At 41.1% G+C, this 16,340-nt stretch overlaps 1 protein-coding gene across 5 annotated transcripts in view; it reads left to right on the top strand.

Moving 5' to 3' along the window:
* The first annotated feature begins 11,768 nt into the window (after nt 1–11,768).
* RAD52 (RAD52 DNA repair protein) overlaps nt 11,769–16,340 on the top strand; it is a 30,472-nt gene continuing 25,900 nt past the window's right edge. For 2 of the 5 annotated variants that reach the window (XM_074325199.2, XM_019711273.3), the window contains exon 1: nt 11,769–11,904. The gene's annotated coding sequence lies outside the window, so the exon portion shown is untranslated. The remainder of the gene's footprint in view (nt 11,905–16,340) is intronic. The other 3 variants (XM_074325198.2, XM_088801616.1, XM_088801628.1) reach the window with 3 other exon arrangements.

The raw sequence follows: 16,340 nt of genomic DNA, 5'->3' as shown, positions 1-16,340 counted from the left end.
GCTCTGTGCAGTGTCAGTGCACCACATGTGTTGAGTTTGACTTCCTTTTAAGATTTCTTTCAAAAGATTACAATACAAATTGGCATTGAATCTAAACATTTTTGTGTATGCAAAAAGACAAGGAAAGAGCAGTGGGATATAAATTTCAGACTAGTGAACAAGTATTTACTGTTGATTGGAAGTTTTCTTTTTTCTTTCTTAATGGTAAATAAAATAATGGTAGGTGTTAAACTTGACAACACTTATATTTAGTGAATCTGGTATCTCATTGGTTACCTCATGAGGTTATGGCAAAGACTGTAAGAATTAAATGAGTTAATATATGTAGACCGCTTAGAACAGGGCCTGGGAAGAAATAAGCTCTATATAAGTACTACCGGTATTGTTATAATATTTTAATGTATTTAGTCATTATTAATTCCATCAGTTGCACCCTCTAATCTCACATCTAATAGAGTATCATAAGCGGTAAGGTTACGGGGAATACAAAAGGAAAACCAGGGGTTTCTCCAAGGTGAAAATATAGGAATCAATGCCACTAAAGTAGAAGAAAGCAAACGAGAATACGGTAAGTTCTTGTAGAACCAGACTCTTTAAACTCTTCTCAATTAAACTGAATGCAAATGAAAAGATTCTGGAAATAAAACTATCAAGGTTATGGAGGCAGCACTGGCCTTATCTCTCTTACTCTCACACTTCTGTTCTGCCACTTCTCTGTCTGGCCGGAGTTCCACCATTTTGAAGTTAAATGGCTTGTAAAAGACTCACTTTATTGTAAACACTGACTGATTCTGCTGCAAGAGGAAGACAGCCAGTGCTTTTCCAAACTTCATTGCCTGCCACGGCCTCAAATCCAGTTAAAACAACTTTCCCCAAATTGTAGATTAGTTGGGAAAAGATGTTTTGCATTGAAGCAGGGTAATTCTGATCCCAGCTGGCTCCATCTCAGAACAATTTGTTTGGATTTTCAGCCCATGGTGGGCTTTGTGGAATGATGATTATTGGAAGAATGCAACATGGAGATTTCCACTTGACAACTGCTACTTTGAGTTCTCAACTCTTCTTGTTTCCTCCCTAAGAAACAGGCAGTAAGAGAGGCTGTGGAGAAAAAGGAACCCTCATACACTGTTGGTGGGAATGCAGACTGGTGCAGTCGCTATGGAAGGCAGTGTGGAGGTTCCTCAAAAAATTAAAAATAGAATTATCATATGACCCAGCAATCCCTCTGCTGGGTATCTACCCAAAAAATCTGAAAATATTTATCCATAAAGATATATGTGCTCCACTGTTCATTGCAACTTTGTTTATAGTGGCCAAGACATGGAAACAACTAGGGTCCTTCGATAGATGAATGGATAAAGAAGTTGTGAGATATATATATATATACACATATACAATGGAACACTATTCTGCCATAAGAAAAGATGAAATAGTGCCATTTGTGACAACACGATGGATCTTGAGATTATTATGCTAAGTGAAATAAGTCAGACAGAAAAGGTAGAGAACCATATGATTTGACTTATATGTGGTATATAAAACTGAAAACAAAGGAACAAGACAAAGAAACAAAAACTCATAGATACAGACAATAGTTTAGTGGTTACCAGAGGACGGGGGGGGGGCAGGAAGGGAGTGGTAGATGAGGGTAAAAGGGATCAAACATATGGTGACGGAAGAGAACTGACTCTGGGTGGTGAACACACAGTGTGATAGATGATGTATTACAGAATTATACACCTGAAACCTACGTAACTTTACTAACAATTGTCACCCCAATAAACTTTAATTAAAAAAAAGAAACAGGCAGTAGGATGTATAGGAAATTAAAGGCTAATTGGGTGTGCTGCTTCAGCTGAGACCACACCTACCATAAGTATTGTCCCCTAGTACCGTATTTCCCCGAAAATAAGACTTGTTCGTATATTAATTTTTGCTCCAAAAGATGCATTAGGGTGTATTTTCAGAGGATGTGTTAGTTTTTCATGTACAACAATCTACATTTATTCAAATACAGTCATGTCATCTTCTGGAACATCGTCATAATGCACTAAATGCGTCTGTCTGGCTGACGATCTTAACTGGGGCTTATTTTCGGAGTAGGTCTTATTTTGGGGGAAAACTGTTTGTCAGCTCCTGCTTTTCAACAAGCAATAATTAGGCAATCATTTATTGAAATTCACTAGTCCTATTACAAGCATTAATTTCACTCCTGCCATAACCTCAGTAGGGTCAAGCAGTGGGGGAAGGGCGGTAGAATGGGGGGAAGGAGTTGAGGGGCTAAGGAGACATTCTGCAGTCTCTCTTGCTCCACGACACCAACGGGCTACAGAAATGAAGGATCAGTAAGCTCTGAAAGTATTTTATTTAGATCGTTACTCTGTCTTCTCCACGTCCCTCCTTTCCAGCCCTAAATTCAGTCCTCATTACACTGGAGTGACAACCCAGGTAGGAAAGATTGATTTTCAGTAGGGCTGCTTTAGGTGTGTGCTTCAAGGCAGATTCACAAAAGCAATCATCTGTACTGTAGGAGGGTAGAATTTATACTATTCAGAGGAGTGTGCTCTTGTTATGGAATAATGTCCCTGTTATGAGGTACGTACGACTCAACCTGTCCTGTCTCTATGTTAAAGACTTATGATTAGGATAAAGTACAATTTTAAAGTTCTGGAGCGTTTTAGAAGGAAGTTGCTTGATAAACACCAGGTGTTTTCATATGACTAATTTGATTATTGTGAGGCAACTTGAGGAAGTATTAGGATGTCAATCTGCTTTAAAGTCACGTAGATGGTACTGAAGGCACATACCAGGAGAAACAAAGAATGTTTCAGCTGTCATTTACACCATATATTTTTTCTGATTATAAAAAATAGTACCTGCTTATTGTGGGGGGAGTATACAGAAATCTGTAAGTTTTGTAGCAAAAATAAAATCACCTATATTTCCATCACCCAGAAAAACCTGATGTTTCCTTTTTGTCTTTTTAAAAAACGAATACATACATAATACATGTGATACAAAAATCATATTGCATATGTGGTATTTTTAAACTTTTCATTTGGAAACAGTTTCAAACTTACAAAAGGTTGCAAAAAAAAAGCACAAGAAACATCTGCATACCCTTTACTGAGATATGCTTTATAGTTAACATTTTACTTCATCTGCTTTATCATTTGTTCTATCTATCTGTCATGCAGGGTGTCATGTGGGGTCTCTGGTCCCGCTCCCCACATAAGAACGCAGGACATGGTGAGGCCAAAAAGGAACACCCACGGAGGCATAGATAGGAGAGTCATACCACTATATTCCCGCTGGCGGCTTGGTTGGAGACACAGGAAGCCGGAGCCACACAATCTGCAACCTGCCGTCTACTTCTCTCTGCCAACCAACCTCACTTGCTAACTGCAATCTGCTCTTGCTAGCTCAGCCACCATCTTCCTGCTAGCCCCCATTGGCTGCTAGCGCAGCCACGGCAGTTATATTAGTGGCCAATGGCTCACTGGTTACAGCTGATGGCCAACTAGCCACAGCTGATGGCCATCCAATCACATTTGATGGCAATTTACTACCCGAATGAGCACTGTCGTGCGGGGTGGCCTGCGGGGCCTCTGGTCCCACTCCCCACATAAGAATGCAGGATATGGCTAGGCCAAAAAGGAACACCCACGGAGCCATAGATAGGGGAGTCATACCACTATATTCTCTCAGTGGCCAGGGCGAGACACACGCAGCAGTAGCCACACGATCCACAGTCCGCCATTCACTTCTTTGCCTGCCAACCAACCAATCAATCAATGCAGCCCCGCAGTTACATCAGTAGCCAATTGGCTAAACGAATACAGCTGATGGCCAACCAATCACAGTTGATGGTCATCACTACTGGAGCCAGCACCTCCAGGCGAAGCCGAGGGCCTGGAAACTGCCCTCTGGGACTCTGTCCCCATAAGCACCTTTCCAGGGCAAGAACCTGGAAACTGCACTCGTGGCTCTCTCCCCACACTATCTATTAATCATTTATCTACCTATCATCTATCTATAATTTAAACATGAGTTACATATATCATGGCTCTTTTACCCTAAATACTTCAGTATGTATTTCCTAAGAATAAGGATTTTTCTCTAACATAACCACAATTGTCAACTTTATAAATTTATATTGATTTAGGAATTTTATCTAATCCACCATCCATATTCTAATGTTATCAATTAAGCCAAAAAATGTCCTTCTTCTCGACTTCCGGAAAAATGGCAGAGTGAGGTGAGCCTCTGTAAAGCTCCCCTGGAATTTACAAAGAATCAAACAACAAAAACTCCACAAAGGACTTCCTGCACAGCAGACAGGCAAGACGAAGAGGCCCACTACCGATTGAAATCACCTACAGGTGGGAGATTCGCGCGAGTGGAGGGAGGAGGGAAGGGAGAAGCGAGCGGAGACGGAGCCGCGCGGGCGCAGGACGCAGACCTCGCTCAGTGCACCGAGCTCGCTGCTTCCCGGAACTACCGCAGCTGCGGGAGAGGGAAGAACTCGGACTGCTAGGGCTCTGCCAGGGCTCCACAGGGCTGAGGGGACAGCATATAACACGGCTGAACCCAACGCTCACGGCAGAGACCTCGGAGAAAAGACTGAGGGAAAAAGGCTGAAAACGGTGGTTTAAGCCCGCACTGCCGAGCAGAGAACGGAGCCTTAGGCACTGAGACTACCCGCCCCCTCCCTCCCTTCCCAGAGCTCGCCCCGCCCCCACCTGCCCGGTGCTAGAAGCGAAACAGTAGCAGTGTCAGATCAAAACAACAGAAAATTTGCTATTTTGAGAACTGTGGACCGCAGACACAAATTCACAGCCCAACTAGTTCCGGCAAAGGGGAGAGAGCTGTGGAAGCAGGACCGGCTGTGGTGGTGGTCGCCGCCATTGCTCTGGTCCACCTCTCACAACTCACCCCGCTCCTGACCCCACCTATCTAGGCGGATCCCTGCAGGAGTAAACAGAACTGCTGAAACATACGGGCTCTGAATCAGGAGCTGGAAGAGCTTTGGAACACCAAAGCTCTCCGCATACCCACCCGGACACTGCGCCCTGTGACCTAGATGAACTATTAACAGAGGAGAAGCCCGTCTCCCAGGGAATCCCCCCATTGTGTGAGAAGTTGGAATAGTGCAGAGAAAACATAGAACTACCGTGTGGGAGAAGAAAAATAAGTTGCAGTTGGAGAAATAATAAAACATTCTACCAACAGTACTGGCAAACAAAAGAAAGACCGCTTTCTATCAACCTGTTGCAGAAGTCACTCCTGTAGATGTCTAGGAAGAGAAATAGTAAACCAGTAATCGCCATGAATAACCAAGGCAACAAGATAGCTCAGAAAGAAAGTGAAAAATCTCCAGAGAAGGCACTTAAAGATACAGAAATATGTGACTTAAATGACAGAGAATTCAAGATTGCAGTTCTGAAAAAACTCAACGAGATACAAGAAAACACAGATAGGCAGTTAAATGAACTCAGAAACTCAATCAAAGAACAGCATGAGCATTTTACGAAAGATATTGAAATTTTAAAAAAGAACCAAATAGAATTTCTGGAGATTAAGAACTCAGTAGAAGAAATTAAGAATGAAATAACCAGCTTAGGTAGTAGAGTTGACCAGATGGAGGAAAGAATCAGTGACATCGAAGATAGAAACCTGGAAATGACACAGATAGAAGAAGAAAGAGACTTGAGACTTAAAAGAAATGAAAGAACTCTACAAGAACTTTCTGACTCCATCAGAAAGAGCAATATAAGAATAATGGGCATACCAGAAGGAGAAGAAAGAGAGAAGGGAACAGAGAATATATTCAAACAAATTGTCAATGAGAACTTCCCAAATTTGTGGACAGAACTGGACCCTCGAATCCAAGAAGCAAATAGAACACCTAGTTACCTCAATCCCAACAGGCCTTCTCCAAGGCACATTGTATCGAAGCTGTCTAAAATCAACGACAAAGAAAGAATCCTCAAGGCAGCCAGGGAAAAGAAGATGGTAACTTACAAAGGAAAGCCCATTAGATTATCATCAGATTTTTCAGCAGAAACTCTACAAGCCAGGAGGGAGTGGAACCAAATATTCAAACTATTGAAAGAGAGAAATCATGAGCCAAGAATAATATATCCAGCAAAGATATCCTTTAGATATGAAGGAGGAATAAAGACCTTTCCAGACATACAGAAGCTGAGGGAATTTTCTAATACACGACCTGCACTACAAGAAATACTAAAGGAGGCTATTCGACCACCATCAACAGGGACAATTTGTGGCAACCACAACTCAAAAAGGGGGAGAGTAAAGGCCTGAACCGGAATATGGGAATGGAGAAAGTAAGCGTGCTGAAGAAAATGGAATACTCTAATTATCAAACTTTCTTTTACATAAACTTAAGGGTAACCACTCAAAAAAAATCCAGAACTGAAATATATACTGAAATAAAAGAAGAAACAGAGGGAAACATCATAGAATACCACCACACAGAAATAATAGACAACAACAAAAAGGCAAAGAAACAATGGAGACACAGCCTCACCAGAAAACTAAAGATAGAATGACAGGAAATCCTCACATATCAATAATCACCCTAAATGTAAATGGACTGAACTCACCAATAAAAAGGCACAGAGTAGCAGATTGGATCAAAAAACTAAACCCAACCATATGCTGTCTCCAGGAGACGCATCTCAGCTACAAGGACAAGCATAGACTCAAAGTGAAAGGGTGGAAATTGACACTCCAAGCAAATGGTACCCAGAGAAAATCAGGTGTAGCCATAATGATATCAGATGAAACAGACTTCAAGGTGAAAAAGATAACAAGAGACAAAGATGGACATTTCATAATGGTGAAGGGGACTGTACAACAAGAAGACATAACAGTCATCAATATTTATGCCCCCAATCAGGGAGCACCGAAATACACCAAGCAACTTCTAACAGAACTAAAGGGAGAAATTGACCAAAACACAATTATACTAGGGGACTTAAATACATCATTGACAGCTATGGATAGATCATCCAAACAGAAAATAAATAACAAAATAGTAGCCCTAAATGACACATTAGATGAAATGGACATAATTGACATTTATAGAGCACTGCATCCTACAACATCAGACTACACATTCTTTTCTAGTGTACATGGAACATTCTCAAGGATAGACCATATATTGGGACATAAAATCAGTCTCAACAAATTTAAGAAGATTGAAATCATACCATGCATATTCTCTGATCACAAGGCTTTGAAATCGGATATCAACTGTAAAAAGAAAGCGGGAAAAAACACAAATACATGGAGATTAAACAACATACTTTTAAAGAAGGACTGGGTCAAATAAGAAGTTAGAGGAGAGATCAAAAGATACATAGAAACAAATGACAATGAAAATACATCCTACCAAAATTTTTGGGATGCAGCGAAAGCAGTTTTAAGAGGGAAATTTATCTCATTACAGGCCTATCTCAAGAAACAAGAAAACTCCCAAATAAATAACCTCATGTTACACCTTAAAGAACTAGAAAAAGAAGAACAAGTAAAACCCAAGGTCAGCAGAAGAAAGGAAATAACAAAAATTAGAGCAGAACTAAATGAAATAGAGAACAAAAAGACAATAGAAAAAATTAATGTGACAAAGAGCTGGTTCTTTGAAAAGATTAACAAAATTGACAAACCCTTGGCTAGACTTACTAAGATAAAAAGAGAGAAGACACTGATTAACAAAATCAGAAACGTAAAAGGGGAAGTTATCACGGACACCACAGAAATACAAAGGATCATCCAAGAATAATATGAAGGACTATATGCCACCAAATTCAACAACCTAGAAGAAATGGACAAGTTCTTAGAAACATATATCCTTCCAAGGCTGAATCATGAAGAACTGGAAAATCTAAACAGACCGATCACCAGTAACGAAATTGAATCAGTCATCCAAAACCTTCCCAAAAGCAAAAGTCCGGGACCAGATGGCTTCACTAGTGAATGCTACCAAACCTTCAAAGAGGATCTAATACCAATCCTGCTCAAACTCTTCCAAAAAATTAAAGAAGAGACAGTACTCCCTAACTCATTCTATGAGGCCAACATTACCCTGATACCAAAACCTGGTAAGGACAGCACAAAAAAAGAAAACTACAGACCAATATCTCTGATGAATACCGATGCAAAAATCCTAAATAAAATTCTAGCAAATCGAATACAACAATGCATTAAAAAGATTATTCATCACGACCAAGTGGGGTTCATCCCCGGGGCACAAGGATGGTTCAACATCCGCAAATCCATCAATGTGATACATCACATAAACAAAATAAAGGACAAAAATCATATGATTATATCAATTGATGCAGAAAAAGCATTTGACAAGATACAACATCCATTTATGATTAAAACACTTAATAAAATGGGTATAGGAGGAAAATACCTTAACATAATAAAGGCCATATATGACAAGCCCTCTGCTAATCTCATAATTAATGGAGAAAAACTGAAGCCCTTTGCTCTACATTCTGGAACACGACAGGGATGTCCCCTATCACCTCTGCTTTTCAACATAGTGTTGGAAGTCCTTGCCAGAGCAATCAGGCAAGAGAAAGAAATAAAAGGCATCCAAATTGGGAATGAAGAAGTTAAATTATCACTCTTTGCAGATGACATGATGCTATATATTGAAAACCCTAAAAACTCCACCAAAAAGCTATTAGAAACAATCAACGAATACAGTAAAGTTGCCGGCTACAAAATCAACGCACGAAAGTCCATTGCCTTCCTATATACTAACAATGAAATCTCAGAAAAAGAAATACAAAAAACAATTCCTTTGGCAATTGCAGCAAAAAGAATAAAATACCTAGGAATAAACTTAACCAAGGATGTGAAAGACCTATATGCTGAAAACTATAAGACATTTTTGAAAGAAATTGAAAACACAAAGAAATGGAAAGACATTCCGTGCTCATGGATTGGAAGAATCAACATAGTTAAAATGGCCATATTACCCAAAGCAATATACAGATTCAATGCAATCCCCATCAAAATCCCAATGGCATATTTTAAAGAAATAGAACAAAAAATCATCAGATTTGTTTGGAACCACAAAAGACCCCGAATAGCCAAAGCAATCTTAAGAAAAAAGAACAATAATGGAGGTATCACACTTCCTGACTTTGGCTTGTACTATAGGGCTACAATAATCAAAACAGCATGGTATTGGCAGAAAAACAGACACATAGACCAATGGAATAGAATTGAGAACCCAGAAATAAAACCACATAAATATGGACAGATAATTTTTGACAAAGAAGCTAAAAACATACAATGGAGCAAAGACAGCCTCTTCAATAAATGGTGTTGGGAGAATTGGATAGCCACGTTGAAAAGAATGAAACTGGACTGCTATTTGTCACCATGTACCAAAGTTAATTCAAAATGGATCAAAGACTTAAGCATAAGACCTGACACAATAAACTGCATAGAAGAAAACATAGGTACTAAACTTATGGACCTTGGGTTCAAAGAGCATTTTATGAACTTGACTCCAAAGGCAATGGAAGTAAAAGCTAAAATAAACGAATGGGACTATATGAAACTTAAAAGCTTTTGCACAGCAAAAGAAACCATCGGCAAAATAAAGAGGCCACCAACTGAATGGGAGAAGATTTTTGCAAATAGTGCCTCCGATAAGGGGCTAGTATCCAGAATATACAAGGAACTCATGCAACTCAACAACAAAAAAACAAACAACCCAATTGAAAAATGGGCAGAGGACTTGAAGAGACATTTCTCCAAAGAAGACATACAAATGGCAAATAGACATATGAACAAAAGCTCAACATCACTAATCATCAGAGAAATGCAAATCAAAACCACAATGAGATATCACCTCACCCCCGTCAGAATGGCTATCATCAACAAGACAAATAGTAACAAATGTTGGAGAGGCTGTGGAGAAAAAGGAACTCTCATACACTGTTGGTGGGAATGCAGACTGGTGCAGCCGTTATGGAAGGCAGTGTGGAGGTTTCTCAAAAAATTACGAATAGAATTGCCATATGACCCAGCAATCCCTCTCCTGGGTATCTACCCAAAAAATCTGAAAACATTTAGAGATAAAGACACGTGTGCTCCAATGTTCATTGCAGCTTTGTTTACGGTGGCCAAGACATGGAAACAACCAAAATGTCCTTCGATAGATGAATGGATAAAGAAGTTGTGGTATATATACACAATGGAATACTATTCGGCGGTAAGAAAAGATGATATAGGAACATTTGTGACAACATGGATGGATCTTGAGAGAGTAATGCTGAGCGAAACAAGTCAGACAGAAAAAGCAGAGAACCATGTGATTTCACTGATATGTGGTATATAAACCAAAAACAACAAAAGAACAAGACAAACAAATGAGAAACAGAAACTCATAGACACAGACAATAGTTTAGTGGTTGCCAGAGGGTAAGGGGGGTGGGGGGTGGGGGGTGGGAGATGAGGGTAAGGGGGATCGAATATATGGTGATGGAAGGAGAACTGACTCTGGGTGATGAACACACAATGGGATTTATAGATGATGTAATACAGAATTGTACACCTGAAATCTATGTAATTTTACTAACAATTGTCACCCCAATAAATTTAATTAAAAAAAGAAAATGTCCTTCATGGCATTTTCCCCCTCCAGCACAGAATCCAGTCTAGGGTCAGGTATTACTTTGTTGTCAAATCACTTCAACCTCTTTTATTCTGGACACTTTCATAGCCTTATCTTTTCTAACACTGACATTTTGAAGAGTGCAGTGCCTCCCACCCCTGCCCCTAACATACCACATACCTTTATTCTTGTTATTGAATGCTCCTTATTTTGCGTTTATCTGATGTTTCTCTGTGATTAGATTGTCAAGTGTTCTCTGCTGGGATATCGCGTAGGTCTGATTCTAGGCTTTTTACGCAGCTTCTGATGGTGTTACTAGGAAGATTAGTAGTCATCCAGGAAATGACTTGCACTAAAGTATTACTGCTCAGATAATGAAGTCTGGTTAAAAGGGGTTTATTAAAACAACTAATTTGAAAACGTAAGAGAAGTATTTTGTTGGAGTTCTTAGTACTTAATTTGGGGTTGTGATGACTAAACTTTCAAATCTTTGTTTTTGAGCATTGGATGTGCAATCATCACCCAGTGGCAAGGCACAGTTCCAACGGACATTCTAAAGAACTCCCTTCCTGCAAGTCGCCACACATTCATTTCCCTCCGCTCCTAGCTAATTTCAGAAACCATCTGGTGATGAGCAGGGGGCCTAGATTTGCTGTATCTGTCGGGGATGGAATCTATGAAGGGCTGATAACTATTTCTTAATAAGACTAAAAAGCGTGGCTTTCTTTTCTGGCCATACCCCTAGTGTGCACGGATAGGTACTGAGAAGGTCCCCCCCGGGTCCATCACTGCACTCTAACCAGGGAATGGCTTTGTCAAGTCGTGCGGAAAGACGCGGTACGGGCGGGCCCAAACAGGCCTCAGCGCAGGGCCCGAGAGCTCTGCAGGCCCGCTGGAGGGCAGCAGAGATGTGGGCGCCGCACAAACACGGAAAGCGGGGGGCAGCTCGAGGCAGCAGGAGCCACGCGGGCAGCCGGGCGCAGAAGTTAAGAGGTCAGTACAGCGCTGCCAGCTGGCTTTACGGCTGTCGGCAGATTGCTTTGCGGCACTTCTCCCCTTCCGATTTGATTTACGGCTCCTTCTCCCGCCCTTTCCGCCCCCTATTTGGACCTTCTTCCCAGGGTTGCCTTGCACTTCCTGCCCAGTTCCCTCTGTGCGGCTCTATCTAAACTCCCGTCCCCTTGCGTTTAGGCTGGACGGAGCTCCCTGCGTGCACCGCGCGCTGCCGGAGGCGCGTAAGTGGGGAGAGAGGACGGTCCCGTGGGCGCTTCCAGCCGGGGTTGCGCACCTGGGTGGTTCAGAGTCTGAGTAGAGCACGGGGTGGGCCGTTGAGTTCTTCCTGCGGGTCTCTGCGTAGTGCTCCCGAGTCCAGAGGCCTGTACCAATTAATTAGTTCGGGAGAGATTCAGGGCCAGGACTGCCTGAGAGTTTGGTTAGTAGGGCGGGGTCCGGGAAGCGTGCGTCGCACACGTAGCACACACACTAGGACCCCACGGGATGCGTAATGTTAACGGTGGCGGTGCCCTGCCCGGGCGTGAGGCCACCAAATGCTGCTTGTTGACAAGAGGAGAGGGTGCTGAACCTCGCGTCAAAGCTGAAGGGAGTTGGAAGAAGTGGCTGCGGTTGGGAAGGAATTACCCGTTTAAAAGGGACTTGACACTCAGTTTAGCTGCGCATAGAGTCTTTCTAGACCTGTTTTTGAAAACCTGAGATACAATTCATTGTGATTAAATTTATCCCTTTAAAATGTACAGTTCAGTGGTTTTTAGTATAGTCACAGGATGGTGCAGTCATCACCATTATCTAATTCCAGGACGTTTTCATCACCCCCAGATGAAACCCCTTTTTTATTTCCCTCTGCCCCTAACTTTTTAAATTTTTACTGGGGATTATTGGGGAACAGTGTGTTTTTCCAGGACCCATCAGCTCCATGTCAAGTCATTTTCAATCTAGTTGTGGAGGGCGCAGCTCACTGGCCCATGTGGGGATCTAACCAGGCCCTTGGTGTTATGAGCACTTCACTCTGATCACTGAGCCGCCCCACCGCCCCATGCCCCTAACTTTTTGTCTTGATGACTTGGCCAGCGCTAGATATTTCACATAAGTGCAATCATATGGTATTTTCCCTTGTGTCTGGCTTACTTCACTCGGTATAATGTTTTCAAGGCTCATCCATAGTATAGTGTGTGTCAGTGCTTCACTCCTTTTGATGTCTGAAGAACAACATTCAGTTGTACCGATAGCCCACATTTTGTTTCTCCATTAGTTGATGTGCATTTGTTTTTTGTGTTTTTTTTTCGACTCTAGCTTCCTAGACCTTTTCAGGTCTGTTCCTCCACAGAACTCTGAGGCGCAAACATTTAAAAACTAAATTCTCAAAGGCAGAATTTAACTCTGGGATGGGGTCAGGTATTTCAGTAACCTCAGGTCTGGTATCATTTAGGGAAGTTTGACTTTTTAAAGTCTTCTATTCCCAATTCAGCACTTATCAGACCACTAATTGTGGTAACAAGCAGAGAGATATGTTTCTGGGCAGTTCTCATCAGATGCTACTGTGTAATGTATGCCATGACCTGTTGTCTTTTGATATGAACTGGGTGTAGTTGGAGATGAGCGTATTAAAATGTAACCGAGATAGCTGGGGGAAAGCGGTTTCACCTAAAGAAACCCCAATAAACCAAAAAACAAACAAACAAAGAAACCTACAGTAGATTCTTTTATTCGTGGAGTCTGTATTTGCAAATTCACCTGCTCCCTAAAATTTCTTTGTAACCCCCAAATCAGTACTCAGGGTACTTTTGCAGATGTGCAGAGTGCTGAAATTTTGAGTTGCCCAACACACCCGTTCCCAGTGGAGATTAAGCAAGTCACTACTCTGCCTTCTTGTTTCAGCTCTCATACTGTACTGTAAATGAATGCCCTTGTTGCAGAATATTTAGTGCCACGTTTTTTTTGTGTGTGTTTTTTTTCATATTTTGTGCTTTTTGTTAGAGATTAAACTGTTTAGAATGCCTCCAGGCATCGTGCCGAAGTGCTGTCTGGTGTTTCTAAGTGCAAAGGCTGTAATGTGCCTTATAAAGACAAGCTTCTTTTAGATAGATAAGCTTTGTTCAGTCTTGAGTTCAATGTTAATGAATCAACAATATACTGGGGGTGTGAAAAAGTGTGTACATGTGACTTGTATTCATCTTTTGTTATCAGTGTATATTGAGTATTACAATTTTTTTTTTTAAATTGGGGGATATTGGGGAACAGTGTGTTTTTCCAGGGCCCATCAGCTCCATGTCAAGTCGTTTTTCAGTCTAGTGTGTGTGGGGGGGTGCAGCTCAGCTCCAAGTTGTTGTTTTTAGATCTAGTTGTGGAGGGCGCAGCTCACTGGCCCACGTGGGACTTCAACTGCTGACCTTAGTGTTATAATGAACACCGTGCTCCAACCACTGAGCAACTGGCCGCCCTGAGTGTTACAATTTTTAATACAGTTTTTTTCTTTCTTAAAATGTGTATACATTTTTTTGACACCCTCTGTATATTATTATAATAAGGTGTCTTTAAACAGAAACACACATAAAACAAGGTTATGTATTGACTGGTTAATGAAAATATTGTGGCCATAGGCTTGTAGGAACCTGACTCTGTATTGCTCCTAGGATCAGTGGTTTACACTGACTTTATAGAACATAACTACCAGGAATAACGAGAATTGACTGTATAACCAATTTAATTATTTAAGGCAGAAAGCCTAGTGTGGATATTTTTTAATCTCTATACCTTTTTTTATTTTTTTAAAGATTTTATTGGGGTAGGGGAACAGGACTTTATTGGGGAACAGTGTGTACTTCCAGGCATTTTTCCAAGTCAAGTTGTTGTCCTTTCATTCTTAGTTGTGGAGGGCACGGCTCAGCTCCAGGGCCAGTCGCCATTTCTAGTGGCAGGGGGCACAGCCCACCATCCATTGCGGGAGTCGAACCGGCAACCTTGTGGTTGAGAGGATGTGCTCCAACCAACTGAGCCATCCGGGAGGCAGCTCAGCTCAAGGTGCTACATTCAATCTTAGTTGCAGGGGGCGCTGCCCACCATCCCTTGCGGGAGTTGAGGAATCAAACTGGCAGCCTTGTGGTTGAGAGCCTGTGCTCCAACCAACTGAGCCATACCAGAGGCAACTCAGCTCAAGATGCCGTGTTCAATCTTAGTTGCAGGGGATGGAGTCCACCATCCCTTGCAGGACTCGAGGAATTAAACTGGCAACCTTGTGGTTGAGAGCCCACTGGCCCATGTGGGAATCGAACCGGCAGCCTTTGGAGTTAGAAGCACGGAGCTCCAACCGCCTGAGCCACTGGGCCAGCCCCCTAATGTCTATAACTTTTAACATTTTCCACTCAAGGTATTTCTTTTTTAATACCATAGTGGCAGTTTGAAGTGGAGAGAAGCTAAAAATAAAACTAAAATATTCTTTATGTTAAGTTGGTGCAAAAGTTATTGCGGTTTAAAAGGTTAAAAACAATTGCAAAAACCGCAATTACTTTTGCACCGACCTAATACTATGTGCTGGTAGGGATTAGATTAAGTGCTGGAGATTTAGTTAGTACATGGCCCCTCTGTTCTCGAATGGGTGAGGTGGGATTATGTGTGATATGTGCTTTGACGTGTCTAAAATGCTATGGGAACATAGGATTAATTTTGCTTAGAGTGTAGTGAGTTTCATGTGGCTTCAAAGAGGAGATGACATTTTAAGATCTATTTCCTTCTTTTTACTTAAAGTTTTTGTTCTATTACTGAATTTTTTTTTGAAAGTATCGCAAAAATTATAGCAGCATATACATAAAAGAAAATGTAAAAACACCTTGATCTGCAGTCCTGCTGTTTTTGATCTTCACAGTCAGAACCTCAGCCGTCAGAGTCCTGTCAGTTCTGTCTCCGTAATACACATCCAGAGTCCATCTTTTCTCTACATTTCCATGATCTTAGTTAAGCTGTTATCATTTCCTCCCTGGACTGTTGTAATATAGCCTCCTAGCTGATCTCTCAGTTATTCGCTGTTGACAGAGCTTTCTGAGGCATACGTATAATCTTATCACTCTCAGCTTAAAATTTCTGTTGCTCCCCCATGGTTTACAAACTAGAGTTCTAAACTTTTAAAGGTGGCTTCTGTTACCCTTCGTGACTATGCCCTCTCCCCTCTTTAATAAAGATGAGAAGAGATCAGACAAAAGAAGAAAATTTCTTTATATAACATGCCTCATTCCCTCATACTCCTTTCTTCCTCCCTCCACATATAATTAGAAATGCTTTTAGGTTATAATGAAATGGATAAGAATAAAATTGTATTGCAGTCTTGTTTACCTTTCTAATATCTCTTGAATTCATCTATTTCTTGCTTACAGCCACTACCCTAGTTCAAGTTCTTTCCCCTTACCTCCCCACAAGTCTTTTTTGGTTATATGTTGTTTTTATTTCTCAGGGAAAATACCTATCAGAATAATTTTTGGGTCACATGGCAGATGTGTATTTAATTTCTAAAGAAATTATCAAATCTATTTCCAAAATTATAAAATATGAAGCTTTTAGAAGAAAATACAGAATATCTTTATGGCCTAGGGTTGTGCAAAAGGTTTCTTAGACAAGACTCAGAAAGCAGTAACCACCTTAAAAAAAAAAAAAAGGTAAATGGGAT

This window comes from Rhinolophus sinicus, chromosome 1 (genome assembly GCF_057876585.1).
Source record: "Rhinolophus sinicus isolate RSI-liver-muscle chromosome 1, RSI-T2T, whole genome shotgun sequence".
NCBI lineage: Eukaryota > Metazoa > Chordata > Mammalia > Chiroptera > Rhinolophidae > Rhinolophus > Rhinolophus sinicus.
This window is presented reverse-complemented; position numbering and strand designations above follow the sequence as displayed.